At 40.0% G+C, this 20,904-nt stretch overlaps 1 long non-coding RNA gene across 1 annotated transcript in view; it reads right to left on the reverse strand.

Annotated features, from left to right (window-relative positions):
• LOC126412771 (uncharacterized) overlaps window positions 1-20,904 on the reverse strand; it is a 35,154-nt gene that overhangs the window by 13,157 nt on the left and 1,093 nt on the right. Inside the window, exons 2-3 of the long non-coding RNA XR_007575339.1 lie at window positions 14,153-14,276; window positions 2,058-2,089 (exon numbers count right to left, since the gene is read on the reverse strand). This is a non-coding gene — a long non-coding RNA (uncharacterized LOC126412771). The remainder of the gene's footprint in view (window positions 1-2,057; window positions 2,090-14,152; window positions 14,277-20,904) is intronic.

The following is a 20,904-nucleotide window of genomic DNA, read 5'->3' on the forward strand; positions in this document are numbered from 1 at the left end:
CCTGGTCAGCAAGGTGACAAAAGCAGATTGAGGCTGGACTGCTAGAATTGCTGCAATCTCATCAAAAAAGTTCTGCTGCAGTTCTTGAAGACTATGAGGATGTTTTGGTACACCTTAAACTTCAGCACTCACCACACAAAGCAATCACTCACTGACGTATCAGGTGACCTGGATGGCAAGCTAGGACTGCAACTCTGTCAGATATGAAAACTGTGTAAATGTGTTCCAAGGTTCGGCCAGCTGTAGGGGCAGTTGCTCATCATGCTGTTGGGGTGCGATTATATGTATACATTCACATCCAATCATATCCACATGCCTGGGCTGTTTTTATTTGTCCCACCCTGTACTTATCTGTCCTTGCTATCTTTGAGACTATGTGAATTATATTTTTCTATAAGTCTGATAGTATGTCTCTGGACTCAGATTCTACACACCAACTTGAATAGTTACTTGGGTGTCAACTGCTCCAATGACTTTAGAAATTTCGAAGGAATATTATATATTCCTTCTGCACATACACAGACACAGGTGTCTGTGTATGTGCTGTTGGATATGGGTGTGTGTGCGAGTATATACCTGTCCTTTTTTCCCCCTAAGGTAAGTCTTTCCACTCCCGGGATTGGAATGACTCCTTACCCTCTACCTTAAAACCCATAACCTTTCGTCTTTCCCTCTCCTTCCCTCTTTCCTGATGAAGCAATCGTTGGTTGCGAAAGCTTGAATTTTGTGTGTATGTTTGTGCGTCTATCGACCTGCCAGCGCTTTCGTTTGGTAAGTCACATCATCTTTGTTTTTAGATATATTTTTCCCACGTGGAATGTTTCCCTCTATTATATCCATATCATTAAATTGGTATATTGTTTTATTTTGTGTGTTCTAATTGTCATACTTAGGTAAAATGAACAGAAACAGTGGTTTCAGTTTTGTTTTTGATAAAACAGGGTGGCAGCATTACATACAACAAAGTTGAATACTCTGAAACACATTAAAATAAACTCGGAAAGTTTCTACTGATGAAATAAGAATAATACCGGTCAACATTTTTAATATGATTGAAATGTTTACTAGACAAACATGAAATTAATTAATCTATGGATTTAAGGAAGTAACAAAGAACTGACTTATAATAGGTGCACAGCTGTCTGGTGTGGTAAGAAAAATTGTCAAAACTAAAGTGAACAGCAGTGTGAAAATTTCACTGGACCTCTTCCTCAATCATTAATTTTAAGTTCACTTTCAGCAAGTGCTCTTAAGAATGAGTGTTGGTTAAGACCAAGTACATGACTGCAACATAATACACAGCATAAAAATGTGGCTATTTATCTTTATCCTGAATAATTGGACATAATAGCAGAGTTCCTATTCTTGGACTGGAGGAGATTACGTAGTCCAGGTTTGTACTCGGGGGTGCAAAACAAAGATGTCATACTGCTGAGATGGAAGAAACTACAAGATGTTTAATGAGATGTTCAACAGCATGTTTGCAATACATCTTTTGATTTCAAGCAGGTCACTTATTTTACTCATTGATTTTAATTATCAATAATTTTATCTGCATCTGCTAAGATTTCCCTACAATTTTCTCACTTTTGTACAATAAAGTGATATGAATAGTCCCGTTACAGATACTAGTCCAAGGAATGCTGAAGACTTTGCATATAGAAAGAATAAAGAATTCTCTTGCTGTGTATAAACCTTTGTGAACATCAAGTGGAGCCCTTACATTATTTCAGTTAAATTATGAGTACAATCCTCACAAGAATTTGGAATTTAGATGTCCAAGTCCTTAGCTTTAGTAAAAGTGTGCTGAATGATGAAATCTGCTGCATTAGTGGAATTTGGAGAAAACCAATGCAGTCATCTAATTGTCTTAAAGTTTTCTGTCACTCTTCCTTAATGGTGCCACTGCTTCTCCATGAACTAATTTTCAGGTACAACTGTTTACTTATTTCAGCTGTAACTTTCCAGCAGATGCTGCATTTCTCTACAGACGTTACTTATGTTGTTAACAATGTTCGATTTCAGCATAGATTCACAAGAAATAAGTTCCTACTCACAAATCCAGTACGGTCTTGCGTTGCCTCAGAACCTGTAAACATAAGCAGTTTATTGTATTAGAGACTCAGTCCATGGAAAATTAACATGTTATTAATGAAGAAAGCATGAAGTCCAACAATACATGAAACTATGTGGAGTACAGATTGAGAGTGAAAAATTGTGTCACAGCATAGAATTACTAGACGTAATATAAAATCATTACATTTTCAGAAACTTGGATTTGGATTTCCGTTGATTACAAATATGACGTACTTTCTTACTTGAAGTGAGTAAACAAAATCTGGAAATTTTTCCAGTTGTACCACAAAAATTTTGTATTCAGTAACAACTCACCGACAGTTGACCTAGAAAATACATGCTGTTAACTTTTCCTTCTTTCTGAAATCACAGCATATGCAATCAATAAAGTCTAAACTTGACATATGCAACTCTGAAACTGTGTAATACAAGAGCACAACATTTATAAATACAATGTAATCAATACCATACCGAAGGGAAGCTCACTCCACTCATTTAAAACACACTAATGTTCTTAATGCAATAAATGTTTATAACGTCTTATAACTAAGTCAAGCTTCAGATCAACGACGACTAAGTGATGAAGCAAAATTAAGTAATAATCACAAACAGTTTTTTCCAAATTTCAAAAACAAGAAAGAAGCATCAAGAGGGGGTGGAGACTGGGCACGAGTAAGCAGAATAATAAAGTAACATTAGACATCATTTAGAAGTAAAAATAAAAAAAAATGACAGCCATCAAACATTAGGTACACATTTTTCCACTTACTCGTCCGGACTCAAGAAATGCAGAAGAAAGATAGGAATTCAAAGTCCAGCTTATGGAGTGGGTGGGGGGACTGGGAAGCCATTTTGTCCTAGCCACACACATCTCATCAACAGCATGATTATTTCATAAATTCCTGTTTACTCCAGTAAAAATAATGGAAAACTTAGGAAAAATTTAACACATCAAATGGCACTATTCTTTAAATGTCATGTAACCAGTTACTTCCACAGTACCAAAATGAAAACAGGATGATTGGTGTTAACATCCTGCCAACAATAATGTCATTAGAGAGACAACACAAGTTTGAAAAGGATGCAATATATTTCCTTCCCATGTGTGTCCAAAGCAAGGGAACCATTCCAATACTTGCCTTAATAGATTAAGGGAAGCCTTTGAAAAAACGAATACCACAGAGATGAGTGCTTAAATCACTCCCTTTCAACATTTTGAGGACTAGAGTGGGAAACTGAGTTAACAGGTGTGCACACACTTTCATTCACAAGGACTTTTTTTCTTTATGTATAGGTCCACGCATAAGAAGAATTTCTTAATGAAACAATTTTCATGCAAGGCTTTTTTCATTATTTGTTTATTTTACACAGTTGACCAATTCTGACCTCTTGACCATGTTGAGCGTGGCTGTACTATTACTCATTTACTGTGTTGCGACCTGTTTCATCTGTTTTACTACATTAGGCTGCCTGGAGTTCAACAAAACAGGAAATTAGATTAAAGCTGCAGCATCTTCACAAATAAAATAAGTAACTCACAATGGTAACAACCTTATACTAAATCCTCGCCGAGTTGTGCTAAAGTCATGTCTGGTAGTTACAGGCGGACGAAATGCAGAAACACTGACCATAAACATTCTGCTGACAGTCTGGCAAAAGTATAGCAAGCAAACATGGCATGCTGTGGATAGTAAACTGGCCAGACCGGGCCATTCCACAACTGAGTAAGAGAGGTCCCCAGGAGTGGGATAGACTTTTTGAAACTATGAACATCTTGATGTAGATCAAGATCCCAGGTAACAGCTCACCAAATGAACATTCATTCAGCCTGGTGGGTCCTCATTTGCGAGTAAAATTTTGTAATTTTGCCTAATGTTCTAGAGGATTAAAATTGATATTTGTACATACAGTGGCACTGTTACATAGTTGATAGGATATGAGCGTGACAGGCAGAAGGTTATGGGTTCAAATCTCGTCAACTGCTTCAAAACATTTATTTTTAAATGGTTATTGAAATGACTTTGATCATTATTTTTATCTATACTGGCTGTGCATTGGTGTCAAAAATGTATTTTTTGTTAGGTACAAGATGTGCATTTTTGTGGATGGGAATCGTCATACAAACATTTGAAACAGAGATGAAGATTTAAACAAAAGAAAGGATTATACATAAATGTGCAAAATGAGAAATAAAAATAATGAAGGCAACAGCAATGACAAAAATATACGCTGATCAAACAAAAGAAATTAAATCAAAATACAAGAAAATAATTAAAATCAAGTGCACAAAGATTCCAAATGGTGGGCGTGGGGGAAGAGTAAATCTAAACATTTATTCAATAATTAAAATGACATGTAAAGGGTTAGAAATTTTATAAAGTTACATTTAAATCAATTACTTTATTAAAAATTTTGGTAACTGCTTAAAAATAAAATATTTTTAAGCACCTGACGAGATTCAAACCTGCAACCTTCTGCACATCAGGCTCACGTATTACCCACTACAACCTGATGATGTTCAACTAATTAAAACGGTCATAACACAATAAATTTGTAATAATACAGTTGAGATGGTTTTTATTGAGCATTAATTTTGAACACACTATCATTTAAGTAGCACCAGAAGGTCATTAGAACATAACCACAACATAACAACAGATAAGGCTTTTGGGAAATTGGATAATGATAATCAAGTAGAAATTACCTTACTGAAATATATATATCTCTGCCCAACCTCTTTACCTTTACATATGTCTGCCTGTGTTTGTATATGTGCGGATGGATATGTGGGTGGTGTGCGAGTGTATAGCTGTCCTTTTTTCCCCGTAAGGTAAGTCTTTCTGCTCACGGGATTGGAATGACTCCTTACCCTCTCCCTTAAAACCCACATCCTTTCGGCTTTCCCTCTCCTTCCCTCTTCCCTGATGAAGCAACCTTGGGTTGCGAAAGCTTGAAATTTGTGTGTGTGTGTGTGTGTGTGTGTGTGTGTGTGTGTGTGTTATTACTATCTATCAGCGCTTTCTCATTTGACACAGACAGCCAAGATTAAATGAAATTGTTTGGAGGAGGAACATTTGCTAACAAACAATGACTAGAAGAGGAAAAGGAATTAAAACCATCTAAAGAGACGTAAAATTTTAAATTGAGAATGTGGAGAATGACTCAACAGCAAAACATGCAGCATGGAAGACAGGGTACTATATCAGTATGCCAAGAGGAAAATTAATTTTAACACTGAAATCTACATCTACATCTACATCCATACTCCGCAAGCCACCTGACGGTGTGTGGCGGAGGGTACCCTGAGTACCTCTATCGGTTCTCCCTTCTATTCCAGTCTCGTATTGTTCGTGGAAAGAAGGATTGTCGGTATGCTTCTGTGTGGGCTCTAATCTCTCTGATTTTATCCTCATCGTCTCTTCGCAAGATATACGTAGGAGGGAGCAATATACTGCTTGACTCTTCGGTGAAGGTATGTTCTCGAAACTTTAACAAATGCCCGTACCGAGCTACTGAGTGTCTCTCCTGCAGAGTCTTCCACTGGAGTTTATCTATCATCTCCGTAACGCTTTCGTGATTACTAAATGATCCTGTAACGAAGCGCGCTGCTCTCCGTTGGATCTTCTCTATCTCTTCTATCAACCCTCTCTGGTACGGATCCCACACTGCTGAGCAGTATTCAAGCAGTGGGTGTACAAGCGTACAGTAATTTACTTCCTTTGTTTTCGGATTGCATTTCCTTAGGATTCTTCCAATGAATATCAGTCTGGCATCTGCTTTACCGACGATCAACTTTATATGATCATTCCATTTTAAATCACTCCTAATGCATACTCCCAGATAATTTGTGGAATTAACTGCTTCCAGTTGCTGACCTGCTATTTTGTAGCTAAGTTCATCTTGACACCTCGGTCCGTTACTCCTGGATAAATCTGAAGACTCGAGACTGGTAGCCTTTTGTGTTTGTGCATTATCAATCCGTACAATAAAAGAATGTCACATATTAATATGAGTGATGACAGTTCCTGTTTCATTGTAGATATTACCTCAGACTCCTCCTTGGAGCAAGCAATAAGAGTATATGCTCAATAAGAAACACAAAACTATGTATATAAAGAGTGTACTTAGAGAGGGAGAGAGATACTCAATCACTCGGGGATGGGCTGCAACTATTGTTATCATGTCATTGGAAGGTTTAGCACTGTTCAGGTGTATCTCCCAAATGCTTTGGGTCCTAGCACACTATTTTATCACAGAAAAGGAGCAGTGTATTGAGGGAATATGGATTGTGGATTTAGGCCATGTGGTACACCCAAGAACTTCTGCACCTACGCTTTCCAATATAAAATTTGGCTGTACTAACAATAAAATAGACTGTACAAATGCTGCCACTGCTATACCACTTTTAATTCAGAAACAATAAAGTATAGAACTTAAGGATCTAACAGTAGGCTAACAGAGATAGAAGAAGAGTTAAATTAGAAAAAGTATCGGAATCTGACAAAAAAAGCTCAAATAAAATAAAAACCAGGACAAGTGTTATATTACAAAGGAACAGAGCAGGGAGGGAATCCAGATGTAGGCATTACTGGAAGTAAGAAAATTAATAACAATGTAAGAGATACAGAATAATCTCAGATAATATCAAAACTACAAAATGAATTTTCACTCTGCAGTTGTACGTCCACTGACTTGAAATTTCGTGGCAGATTTAAACGCCTGCCAGACTGCAGGAAATCAGGAATCATCGCCTTTCACGGGAATGTGCTACATAAACTCAGCTATCCAAGCACAACTCACAACCCATCCTTACAGGTTTACTTCTGCCAGCATCTAGTCTCCTATATTCTGTGAAAGTTTGGGGGTTAGGAGAAGAGTTACTGGCTGAAGTAAGGCTGTGAGGACAGATAGGAATAGCAAAACTCATTTCATAATGATATTTCATTGCGGTACACACACACACACACACACACACACACACACACACACACACACACACACATTCTCGTGAAGACTCGGGAGACAGCTAAAAACAGTTAGATAAAGTGACAAATTACAGCAAATGCCTCTACAAAAATGATAAACAGAGATTTTAATGCAAAAACAAGACCAAAAGTAAACACTAATTTCTCTGTGCGACCTACTGCTATGGCACCAGATAAGAAAGATTTCATACAACAGCAGAATTTAGCAAGATGAATAACATATTTATCTGCCAAAATCTTTTATAAAAGTAAATATAGAAAATACACACATAAAAAAAGTTTTGCATCACCTCGGTTCCGAGAGTTTCAGAACCTGTACAGAAAATTGGAACAGAGATCAACATAAACATCGTTTCTGCCCTTTTTACTGCTCATGAAAACCACACATTGCATGTTGTACCACCATGTAGCGAGATCTTCAGAGGTGGTAGTCCAGACTGCTGTACACACTGGTAGCACATCCTCTTGCATTGATGCATGCCCATATTTGTCGTGGCATACTATTAACAAGTTCATCAAGGCACTGTTGGTCTAGATTGTCCCACTCCTCAACGGCAATTTGGCGTAGAGCCCTCAGAGTGGTTGGTGGGTCACATTGTCCATAAACAGCCCTTTTCATTCTATCCCAGGCATGTTCGATAGGGTTCATGTCTGGAGAACATGCTGGCCACTTTACTCGAGCGATGTCGTTATCCTGAAGGGAGTCATTCACAAGATGTGCATGATGGACACGCAAATTGTTGTCCATGAAGACGAATGCTTCACCAATATGCTGCCGATATGGTTGCACTATTGGTTGGAGGATGGCGTTCACACATCATACAGCCATTACGGTGCCGTCCATGCCCACCAGCAGCATATGTTGGCCCCACATAATGCCACCCCAAAACAACAGGGAACCTCCACCTTGCTGCACTTGCTGGACTGCTCCCTGCCGCCGTTGGATAAGCAGCTGCAGCAGCAAGTCATATACTCCTAGCTCACTCATTTGTTACATAGTTTAATTCTTAATTTCTTTGCGTGTTTTTGGTACTTGCATTGTTTAATTCGTAAATTTCGGGCGTATTATAGTATTTGAGAGTTGTAGCATCGCGTTTTAGTACCTGAATAGTGTAAATTCGCGTAGTCGTTTGTCTACTGTTTTGTTTTGAACGGCCAGTGTCGGTTGGTCGCAGTCAGTGTGCTCCCTGCCGCCGTTGGATAAGCAGCTGCAGCAGCAAGTCGTATACTCCTAGCTCACTCATTTGTTACATAGTTTAATTCTTAATTTCTTTGCGTGTTTTTGGTTCTTGCATTGTTTAATTCATAAATTTCGGGCGTATTATAGTATTTGAGAGTGTAGCATCGTGTTTTAGTACCTGAATAGTGTAATTTCGCTTAGTCTCCTTACGCCGCCGAGCAGTGTCAGCAGTGCGCAAGTAGCAGCATTACTGCATTTACTAGGCAACCTTGTATTTTAATAACTGTTTAAATTTTGTCGATTTGTTTGCGCTCTCTGTAGATTAGTTCAGACGTTCTTTGCAAAACAGTTTTTAGCATGGATAGGGACTGCAACTGCTGTGTTCGGATGCAGGCTGAGTTGGCATCCCTTCGCTCCCAGCTTCAGGCAGTGTTGGCTTCGGTCACACAGCTTGAGGCTGTTGCCAATGGGCGTCACTTGGGGGTCCGGATGGGGGTTTGTCGGGGACGGCCAGCTCGTCCCACGCATCCCCTGATCGGACTATGACTGTGGTTGCCCGGGATACTGCCCGCATTGAGGCTGATCCCTCACCTGTGGTAGAGTGGGAGGTCGTTTCAAGGTGTGGCAGGGGGCGAAAGACATTCCGGAGGGCTGAACGGAAAGCCTCTCCAGTTTGTCTGACGAACCGGTTTCAGTCTCAGTCTCAGGCTGATACTGATCTTCGGCCTGACATGGCTGCTTGTCCTGTTCCAGAGGTTGCCCCTCAGTCTGCAAGATCCGGGCAGTCGCAGAGGGTGGGCTTACTGGTAGTTGGGAGCTCCAACGTCAGGCGCGTAATGGGGCCCCTTAGGGAAATGGCAGCAAGAGAGGGGAAGAAAACCAATGTGGACTCCGTGTGCATACCGGGGGGACTCATTCCAGATGTGGAAAGGGTCCTTCCGGATGCCATGAAGGGTACAAGGTGCACCCATCTGCAGGTGGTCACTCATGTCGGCACCAATGATGTGTGTCGCTATGGATCGGAGGAAATCCTCTCTGGCTTCCGGCGGCTATCTGATTTGGTGAAGACTGCCAGTCTCGCTAGCGGGATGAAAGCAGAGCTTACCATCTGCAGCATCGTCGACAGGACTGACTGCGGACCTTTGGTACAGAGCCGAGTGGAGGGTCTGAATCAGAGGCTGAGACGGTTCTGCGACCGTGTGGGCTGCAGATTCCTCGACTTGCGCCATAGGGTGGTGGGGTTTCGGGTTCCGCTGGATAGGTCAGGAGTCCACTACACGCAACAAGCGGCTACACGGGTAGCAGGGGTTGTGTGGCGTGGGCTGGGCGGTTTTTTAGGTTAGATGGCCTTGGGCAAGTACAGAAAGGGCAACAGCCTCAACGGGTGCGGGGCAAAGTCAGGACATGCGGGGACCAAGCAGCAATCGGTATTGTAATTGTCAACTGTCGAAGCTGCGTTGGTAAAGTACCGGAACTTCAAGCGCTGATAGAAAGCACCGAAGCTGAAATCGTTATAGGTACAGAAAGCTGGCTTAAGCCAGAGATAAATTCTGCCAAAATTTTTACAAAGGTACAGACGGTGTTTAGAAAGGATAGATTGCATGCAACCGGTGGTGGAGTGTTCATCGCTGTTAGTAGTAGTTTATCCTGTAGTGAAGTAGAAGTGGATAGTTCCTGTGAATTATTATGGGTGGAGGTTACACTAAACAACCGAACTAGGTTAATAATTGGCTCCTTTTACCGACCTCCCGACTCAGCAGCATTAGTGGCAGAACAACTGAGAGAAAATTTGGAATACATTTCACATAAATTTTCCCAGCATGTTATAGTCTTAGGTGGAGATTTCAATTTACCAGATATAGACAGGGACACTCAGATGTTTAGGATGGGTGGTAGGGACAGAGCATCGAGTGACATTATACTGAGTGCACTATCCGAAAATACCTCGAGCAATTAAACAGAGAACCGACTCGTGGAGATAACATATTGGACCTACTGATAACAAACAGACCCGAACTTTTCGACTCTGTATGTACAGAACAGGGAATCAGTGATCATATGGCCGTTGCAGCATCCCTGAATATGGAAGTTAATAGGAATATAAAAAAAGTGAGGAAGGTTTATCTGTTTAGCAAGAGTAATAAAGGCAGATTTCAGACTACCTAACAGATCAAAACGAAAATTTCTGTTCCGACACTGACAATGTTGAGTGTTTATGGAAAAAGTTCAAGGCAATCGTAAAATGCGTTTTAGACAGGTACGTGCCGAGTAAAACTGTGAGGGATGGGAAAAACCCACCGTGGTACAACAACAAAGTTAGGAAACTACTGCGAAAGCAAAGAGAGCTCCACTCCAAGTTTAAATGCAGCCAAAACCTCTCAGACAAACAGAAGCTAAGCGATGTCAAAGTTAGCGTAAGGAGGGCTATGCGTGAAGCGTTCATTGAATTCGAAAGTAAAATTCTATGTACCGACTTGACAGAAAATCCTAGGAAGTTCTGGTCTTACGTTAAATCAGTAAGTGGCTCAAAACAGCATATCCAGACACTACGGGATGATGATGGCATTGAAACAGAGGATGACACGCGTAAAGCTGAAATACTAAACACCTTTTTCCAAAGCTGTTTCACAGAGGAAGACCGCACTGCAGTTCCTTCTCTAAATCCTCGCACAAACGAAAAAATGGCTGACATCGAAATAAGTGTCCAAGGAATAGAAAAGCAACTGGAATCACTCAATAGAGGAAAGTCCACTGGACCTGACGGGATACCAATTCGATTCTACACAGAGTACGCGAAAGAACTTGCCCCCCTTCTAACAGCCGTGTACCGCAAGTCTCTAGAGGAACGGAGGGTTCCAAATGATTGGAAAAGAGCACAGATAGTCCCAGTCTTCAAGAAGGGTCGTCGAGCAAATGCGCAAAACTATAGACCTATATCTCTTACGTCGATCTCTTGTAGAATTTTAGAACATGTTTTTTGCTCGCGTATCATGTCATTTCTGGAAACCCAGAATCTACTATGTAGGAATCAACATGGATTCCGGAAACAGCGATCGTGTGAGACCCAACTCGCCTTATTTGTTCATGAGACCCAGAAAATATTAGATACAGGTAGATGCTATTTTTCTTGACTTCCGGAAGGCGTTGGATACAGTTCCGCACTGTCGCCTGATAAACAAAGTAAGAGCCTACGGAATATCAGACCAGCTGTGTGGCTGGATTGAAGAGTTTTTAGCAAACAGAACACAGCATGTTGTTATCAATGGAGAGACGTCTACAGACGTTAAAGTAACCTCTGGCGTGCCACAGGGGAGTGTTATGGGACCATTGCTTTTCACAATATATATAAATGACTTAGTAGATAGTGTCGAAGTTCCATGCGGCTTTTCGCGGATGATGCTGTAGTATACAGAGAAGTTGCTGCATTAGAAAATTGTAGCGAAATACAGGAAGATCTGCAGCGGATAGGCACTTGGTGCAGGGAGTGGCAACTGACCCTTAACATAGACAAATGTAATGTATTGCGAATACATAGAAAGAAGGATCCTTTATTGTATGATTATATGATAGCGGAACAAACACTGGTAGCAGTTACTTCTGTAAAATATCTGGGAGTATGCGTACGGAACGATTTGAAGTGGAATGATCATATAAAATTAATTGTTGGTAAGGCGGGTACCAGGTTGAGATTCATTGGGAGAGTGCTTAGAAAATGTAGTCCATCAACAAAGGAGGTGGCTTACAAAACACTCGTTCGACCTATACTTGAGTATTGCTCATCAGTGTGGGATCCGTACCAGGTCGGGTTGACGGAGGAGATAGAGAAGATCCAAAGAAGAGCGGCGCGTTTCGTCACCGGGTTATTTGGTAACCGTGATAGCATTACGGAGATGTTTAATAAACTCAAGTGGCAGACTCTGCAAGAGAGGCGCTCTGCATCGCGGTGTAGCTTGCTCGCCAGGTTTCGAGAGGGTGCGTTTCTGGATGAGGTATCGAATATATTGCTTCCCCCTACTTATACTTCCTGAGGAGATCACGAATGTAAAATTAGAGAGATTAGAGCGCGCACGGAGGCTTTCAGACAGTCGTTCTTCCCGCGAACCATACGCGACTGGAACAGGAAAGGGAGGTAATGACAGTGGCACGTAAAGTGCCCTCCACCACACACCGTTGGGTGGCTTGCGGAGTATCAATGTAGATGTAGATGTAGACTGTGTGTCTAAGGCGTTCAGCCTGACTGGGTTGCTCCAAATATCTCTCTTTCTGGTTGAAGGTATATGCGACACTAATCGGTGAAGAGAATGTGATGCCAATCCTGAGCAGTCCACTCGGCTTGTTGTTGGGCCCATCTGTACCGTGCTGAATTGTCTCGTGGTTGCAAAGTTGGACCTCGCCGTGGACACTGGGAGTGAATTTGAGCATCATGCAGCCTATTGCGCACAGTTTGAGTTGTAACATGATGTCCTGTAGAGGTCATCCACTGCAGCAGTAGCCCTTGGGCGGCCTGAGTGAGGCATGTCATCGACAGTTCGTGTCTCTCTTTACCTCCATGTCTGAACAACATCGCTTTGGTTCACTCCGAGACACCTGGACACTTCCCTTGTTGAGAGCCCTTCCTGGCACAAAGTAACAATGCAGAAGTGATCGAACTGCAGCATTGACCATCTAGGTATGCTTTAACTACAGACAACACGAGTTGTATACCTCCTTCCTGGTGGAATGACTGGGACTGATCGGCTGTCGGAACTCCTCTCTCTAATAGGCGCTGCTCATGCAGGGTTGTTTACATCTTTGTGTGGGTTTAGTGACATCTCTGAACAGTCAAAGAGACTGTGTCTGTGATACAATATCCACAGTCAACATCTATCTTCAGGAGTTCTAAGAACTGGGGTGATGCAAAACTTTTTTTGATGTGTGTATATTTGTTAAGATTCAAATGGAACTAAAAATAAAATTGTACTTATCAGTGTAAAATAGAAAAGAAGTTGTTCTTAAGATAAGTCTTCAAAAGGAATTGAAAGCAATAAGAATATGAAGAAAACAAAACAAAAAATTACCTTGGGTAGATGCCTCATCTGATTAGTTAATAAGCAGATGACAAGTAATCAGCAACAGACAAAAAACTGTAGTGTTTTTTTGTTTGGTGTGTTTCTTTTGATGTCCCGTCGACAATGAGGTCATTAGAGAAGGAGCACAAGCTCGGGTTAGGGAAAGATGGGGAAGGAAATCGGCCGTGCCCTTTCAGAGGAACCATCCCGGCATTTGCCTGCAATGATTTAGGGAAATCACAGAAAACCTAAATCAGGATGGCTGGAGACGGGATTGAACTGTCGTCCTCCCGAATGCGGGTCCAGTGTGCTAACCACTGCGCCACCTCGCCCAGTACAAAAAAAACTGTAGAAATATTACAAGCCATTTAAACGTTTGTATGAATCAGAAACATCAATAGTTAATACTGGAAGTAATTAAGGTAATGTGTAAGAAAAGAAAAGGCAACTGGAGAAGATGTTCAACAGAATTGGTTAATGTTGGATAACAAGCAATACAAAGTCAAACAGAAAATTACTTATGGAACGTCTGCAGAAGAATAGATTTCCCTAATACCAAAACAAAGTTAAAATTATTCTACCTTATAACAAGCAATAATAATAATAATAATATCAATACCCTGCAGATCACTTTTGTCTCGTTAATGTAGTACAAGATTTTCACAAACATTATCTAAAACCGTAGAGGGGAAAAAATTATATTTTTACTATGTGAAGGATCAAGCTGGCTTTATAACTGGATGTAGTAAACTGGCCCCCATGACCTTGCTGACATGTAATGGCTTGCTTGCCTCAACAATACAAATAATAGTACCCTAGGTGCAACCACAATGAAGGGGTGTGTGAGGAGAGATCAAACTAACCTGTGGCTCCAGAATAGGATCACCAGCCTATTCAGTAGTTGCAGTGGCAAGGATCTGGATGTCTGATTAATCAAGCCTTGCAATAATAGCCAACATGGACTTCCTATGCTGGTTCTGCAAAAACCTGCAAGAAAGAGGAAACTACAGCCATTATTCTTCCTGAGGGCATGTAGCTCTACTGTATGGCTTAATGACAATGGCATCCTCTTTGGTAAGATATTCTGGAGGTAGAATAAGTCATCCATTTGGCTATCCAGGTGGGGACTGTTCAGGAGGACGACACTAAAAAGAACAAAACAGTTGTTCCACAGGGCTGAGTGTGGAATGTTAACATCCTTTAATCAGATAGGTACTATAGGTCAGAGAACTTACAAAGGGAAATAGACATGTTGAAGTTACATATACTGGGAATCAGTGGAGACAGTTGGCAGGAAGATTAGTGCATCTGGTCAGGTGAATAAAGTGTTATCAACACAAAATCAAATAGAAAGCAAGCATAAAAAGAATATGGGAATGCAGGTGACACACAATGAACAGTATACTGAACACTTTATTATAGCCGAGGTAAGACACAAAGTCAGCACTCACCATAGTAGAACTTTATATGCCAACTATCTCTAACAAAAAGGAATTATTCAAATAGTAAGGTCAGACTGGAAGTGGTAGTAGGCAAATAAAGAGAAAGAAAATTAGTAGGACAATGCGGACTGGAGAAAAGTAATGAAATGGATAGTGATCTGGTATAATTTTGCATTCCAAATACTTGTTTTAACAATCATGTAAGTAGGCTGTATACTTGGAAGATTTTTTCAGACTGTTTCAGACAAATTATACATTTGTAAGAGATAGATTTCAAAATCAGAATTTAAACTGCACGATACTTTCAGAAGCAGATGTGGACTTTGGCCAATTTTAATCTGTTGTTGGTGACTCACAAATTATGAAGAAATTGCAGAGAGTAAGAAATTTAAGGAGATGGGACCTAGGTATGTTGAAAGAACCACAGGTTGTTGAGAGTCTCGAAGGGATCATTAGGCAACAACTGACTGAAACGGGTGAAAGGAATACAAGAGATGACAAGCTGGTAGTTGTGATAGATGATACGAGGAAGGCAGAGCAGAGGATCACATACATAAAAGTCAAGCTCTATTTGAAAGCCCTGGATAACACAGGAGATATTGAATATAAATGACAAAATAAGAAAATATACAAACGTAGCAAATGAAAGGAAATGCAGGCATCTAAAAAATGAGACTGACAGAAAGCACACAATGGCAAAGCAGGAATGGCAAGAGGACAAACACAAGGCTGTAGAAATGTGCAAGACTAGGGGAAAGATAGATAAGCATATTTGAAAATTAAAGATAACTTTCAGAAAAAGAAAATAGGGGCAAGCCAGTAACAACCAAAGGAGGGACAATTGAAAGGTCGAATGAATACATACTGTGTGGTTATAATTAACTGATGATGTTCTGAATGCAGGACACTGAAACATTTTAAGTATGTTTGTTAACTGATGCACTCGTGGAGTATACAGGAAAAAAAGAAATAGTTCTACTTTCTGTCACCAGGTGAAAATATGGCACTGTAAGCTGTCAAATGAAAAATGTTTCCTGTTTTGACATGATGATGATGCTGCTTCTTGCTTGGGGAAGCATGTTGATTCATTTTGTGAAGTGACTGTTAGTGTGCGTGGTTAAGAAGGTTGACGTTTTCCATATGAAACGCAATTGCTATTGAGAAGAAAAACCATACAATGTTGGTAAAGTTGATTGATCAGAATGGCACCAATAACAGGGGTGCAATGCAAGAATATTGCCAACAGAAACAGCTGAGAACAGGCCTCATATTAATAAATCTGCTAAAGAATTGATCAAGAAATTTGATGACACAAGTGGAATAGGTGGTGCAGCAGAGATAGGGGAGGTGGTCCATTCCCTCGTTAGTCGAGGATGAAGTTGCTATAGCTATATTGATTCTCCAGCCAGTGCTTGAGCCACTCTCCCCTGATCAACTACTCAAAAGATTTTACAGCGCTTTTTACACTGGGGCTCCTACAAGATTCAGAATGCGAAAAAAAATGAATCCCCAAGACAGGTTACAACACTGTGCTTCACATTTAGTATTTTGGCGTGCATGGAAATGGACGACATGTGGCTAGGGAACATTCTTTGGATGAATGAGGCACATTTCACTCTGCACGGTGCAATGAATGCATGAAACTGTCAAATATGGTGTTCTACTGCACACATGTTGTGCTGGAACATCCATTGCACTAAGCTTATGAGATTCTGTGATGTGGTTTCAGAAGGCTCTTCATTCTCAGACCCTTTTCCTGTGAGATGACGACGCCACGCTGGCCTGTTTAAGTGTACTGTGATGCCTACACACTATAAGGACCTCCTTGTGCAACACGTGATTCCAGCTTTTCAAGAATGCAACTGTGCCCATAACACTATTTTCATGGAAGATGGATCGATACATCACTTGCCAGGTGAAAGATTTGCTTCGAGAAACCTTCACTAATGACCGCATCATCTCTAGGAAATTTCAAGATGTGTGTCATTCCAGATCCCTTGACCTAAATCCATGTGACTGGCTGTGAATATATCTGACAGATGGTGTCTATCAGAGATCTATCCGTACTCTTCCTGATCAGAAGAATAGCATAAGCTGACCTGTCACTCTGATTACACCGGATATGCTGCAAGCAACAGTTGACCACACCCTTTTTTGACTGCAGCATGTTGCAGAGCCCAGAGATTATTACACACACTGTCATGTGGGAGTCAGAGGAACGAATCTCCTAAAACGTGATTTTGGTTTTTTTAATGTGCGTGCTCATGGTAATCAGCTCCCTGTTGTGTCAAAACAGCATATCTCTATTCCTTCTTCCTGCGAGAATAAGGTGGTGCATACCTCCAAGTAACTAACTTATTTTAAAACAGACATATTGGCAATTATGTTCTTCTGTCTCAAGTAAGTGCATCTCAACTTTCGGATCAGCAAAATGTATGGGCATTTTGCTCTTCTGACTGCTTACTTCATGAAGTAAAATTGGAAATATGTTTTAACTCAGCAGAAACCATTATCTGATTGTTTTGCATAATCTAATTTTGCTGCATTTGTGCACTATTTTCCTATGTGCTGAACAAGAAGTATATGTTGTCTACCAGCTAATAACAAAGCTTACAGTGCCACGAGGAAACATTGCATCACATCTCATTGCTGAATCATTCATCTTTCCATGAATTCTTGAAACACTTTATGTATGACATTTCAAACAGCAAGAATCAGTAAGTAGAGAAACACTAGATAAACTATGAGTGCCCTTTGTAAGCACTGTCAATGCAGTCACATTGCTTTTATTGCCACATCACACTTTAGCTTTGTGAACTATTCACTGTGAAGGGGTTAGTATTGGTGTGCGCTCTTTGTTAGATAAAAATGACTTCACAAGGAAGGAGAATAGTTAAGCTAATGATGCAAAATTACTGCAATGGAAGGAATTAAACACCTGATGAAGGTAAGATGAATTACTATTGATTTTACCTACAAGATAATTCATCTGTGGAGATACAGTTCATTAGCTTGACAGGCTTGCTTCCTTGTCATTGTTTACATATTTCAAAATTACAGAAGCAGAAAAAAAGAATGGTGAAACCTCATCTGTAATACAAAACAGTTTCATTATGGGAACAGCTGCCAGAGTTAAGTGAAGAAGATTGTAATGAATTCAAAGTGCTAGATTCCGGTTCATCACATAATTACATTCCCAATAGCAACACAGATTCATCATCATCAACATCACCATCTCTGAGGCCAAAGAAAAGGAGAGGTGCAGTTCAACTGTCAATGAAACCATGTTATAAAATCTAAGTAAGTAAAATGATAATCCGTTTCCACTGTAGGTCTTGTTTAATATTTCAAATACTATTTTCTCAGTCATGAAATATTTGAATGTGTAGTTGCAGGAATGTAAGAAAAACAAACGAAACACATATACTGAGACTATCATTTTAATATGGTTGTGTATACACCTTTCCTTACTGGCTCTGGATTAGATTCTGATTTATTTCTTCTCCTAACTGAGATGTTACTAAAATAATTACACGAGTGCATTTCAGTACATCCAAGGCCACACTTTTTGTCTTTGAGTGAACTGGTAGATACTGTCATAATTACCACACACTACAAGTTTCGTAATACAATGCGACTGTATACGATTCATACTTGATTAATGTAATATACAACATAAGACACTGTCAATAATATAATTTTCTCCTTTCCAGGCAATGTCACAAATGGGATAAATTATGTAAATCCCCATTCAACAACAAATCAGCTATTCATCCCTGATTCTTCAGTTTGTCTGCACAAAGGTTTTGTGCTGTTAATGAACATGTGACAGGGGGAAGTAAATCCAGTGACTGTTGAGTCTAATGATAAAAGACCTGGGCAACCTACATGGAGAAGGAACATGAGAAAAATGAATAGGCAGTCAGGAAAGGCATACACATCAACTGCTAATAAAGAAGTGCCAGCCAGAACATTGAAGTACTAGCATTGTTTCAAATGCCTGAGAAAGTGTAGCGAGAACATCAGTGAGACTGAAGTAAGAGGGATGTTCCAAGGATTCTGGATGATGAAAGATACAGAGAAGCAGTAGAGTATTTAGCTTCACTTATTATGGAGGTATCTAAAGAAAGGTCATGTTCTGCAGGTATGCAGTCTCAAAGAAATGTGACAAAGAAGTACTTTCCACTGAAAGATGGTTATGAAGTTCAAATGTGTCTATGGTTTTTCCTTAGCTCTTTTAATGTATCAGAAACATTTGTACAAAACATACAAAAGAATATAGCAATGCGTCTTTGAGCCTGGCCAGTCTTTAATGCAGTGTGAATCAGCCCATGCCCGTATAGAAAAGGCGGCAAAAACTGTTAATATCTGTGATCATTTATGGTTGTATAATGTTGTTCAGACTGTTAAAAAACAAAGACTGTATGAAGCTGTTGAAATGAACCAGAAGGACTTCCTGGATTCTGGGGCAATGCAGAAGGAAAAGTCGAAAAATACTAAAACTGACAGCAAAGTAAATTAAGTACAATGGCTTAAAGTGATGTCACTTCAAAATCACATCTTTTTCGAACATTTCACTCATCAACAATTCAAAAGTTTGCCAGTTTCCAGAAAAACTCGTAATTCCGCTAGTCTTCCAGTTGGGACGGAAATACCATGGAACACTAAAACTTTGGGAAGAGGAGGTAAAAGATCTTCTGGATCTGTGCCACATCAGTGTTATCAAGGAACAATAACACACTTTTCACAAGAGTCTTCAAGAAGAGAAAGCTGGAGCTTCAGACTGTGGTGGGAATGGCTGTGATGAAGTTAGCTAGGTTGTGAACATTCATTAGTGATGTTGGTACAAAAATCCACTAATATGCTTTTATTTAAGCTGTAACTGATCCCTTTTTAATGAGTAAACTAACTTTTTATATTACATTTGGCAAAGTAAGTGCGTGTCTCCAATACATAAATCGTCTATGTAGACTGATTCACTTAGAATCATAATTACGTATCTCCTTAGCGCTACATTAAACAATTAATAATGGCAAACCAGTAGGGCTATATTACCATCGAACAGCTTTTTAAGTGTATTCTTTAGTGTAGAAAATTTTCAATGAAGTTTCTATTACACCACTGAAACATGAAATTTAGGGCTTAAAATACTCTGCTTCATCTCTCTGGTAAAGTAGCTAAAATGGAGTTATGTTCCTCTGATCCTCGCACAGAGACATGGTGTAACTTTTACCCCTGTTCTAATAAATGTGCCAGAACTACTGTTATCATGTGTTTGATCATTCCACCCCTTTTCTTGCAGCCACACAACATTCCGGCTGTTTACCTGGTGGCAGAACATAGAACATTTCTTATTTCTTTTTTTTCCAGCATACTCCCTGAATGCACCACCAATTAATGAACATACCTACATTGTTTCAGTGTCCAGTGATGTATAGAGCCCACACTGCAGCACTCTGAGCACCATCAGTTTCATTATAGCCACCCGTTATATACAAGTTACACATGTGAAATGAACTTTATGACTGTATTACAGTCATGGAAGAGGAAGTACATGAAGATGAAAAGGATTCTATGATACTAAAAGAATAATTTGATGGAGCACTGAAACACCGAAAGCCAAAACAAGGCATCTGGAATAGAAGCCATTCCTTCAGACTTTATTAATATTCTTAGAAGATTCAGCCATGACAAAAACTATTCGACATGGTGTGCAAGGTGTATGAGACATGTAAAATACTCTCAGAGTTCAAGAAGAATGCAACAGAAGAATTGAAAAACTGGTAGAAGTCAAGCTCTGGGAAAGCCAGATTTTGTTCTAGAGATGTGTAGAAACATGAGAAGCAACACAGTCCATACAACTTACATTAGAAGATAGGTAAAAGAAAGGGAAACCCACTTTTATAACATTTACTCATCTACAGAAGGTTTTTACGGTGTTCACTGGAATAACAGTCCTTGAAATTCTGAAGGTAGCAGGATTACAACATAGGGAATTAAAGGTTATTTGAAACTTATAGAAACCAGACCGCAGGAAAACAGCAGCTGAAAAAACAGAGAGATACAGATGTAACCTATCCTTAGTGGTATACTCAATCTGTACACTGAGCAGGCAGTAAAGGCAACCAAGGAAAAATCTGGAAAAGGAATCGAAGTTTTTGGAGAAGGAATAA

This window comes from Schistocerca serialis, chromosome 7 (genome assembly GCF_023864345.2).
Source record: "Schistocerca serialis cubense isolate TAMUIC-IGC-003099 chromosome 7, iqSchSeri2.2, whole genome shotgun sequence".
Taxonomy (NCBI): domain Eukaryota; kingdom Metazoa; phylum Arthropoda; class Insecta; order Orthoptera; family Acrididae; genus Schistocerca; species Schistocerca serialis.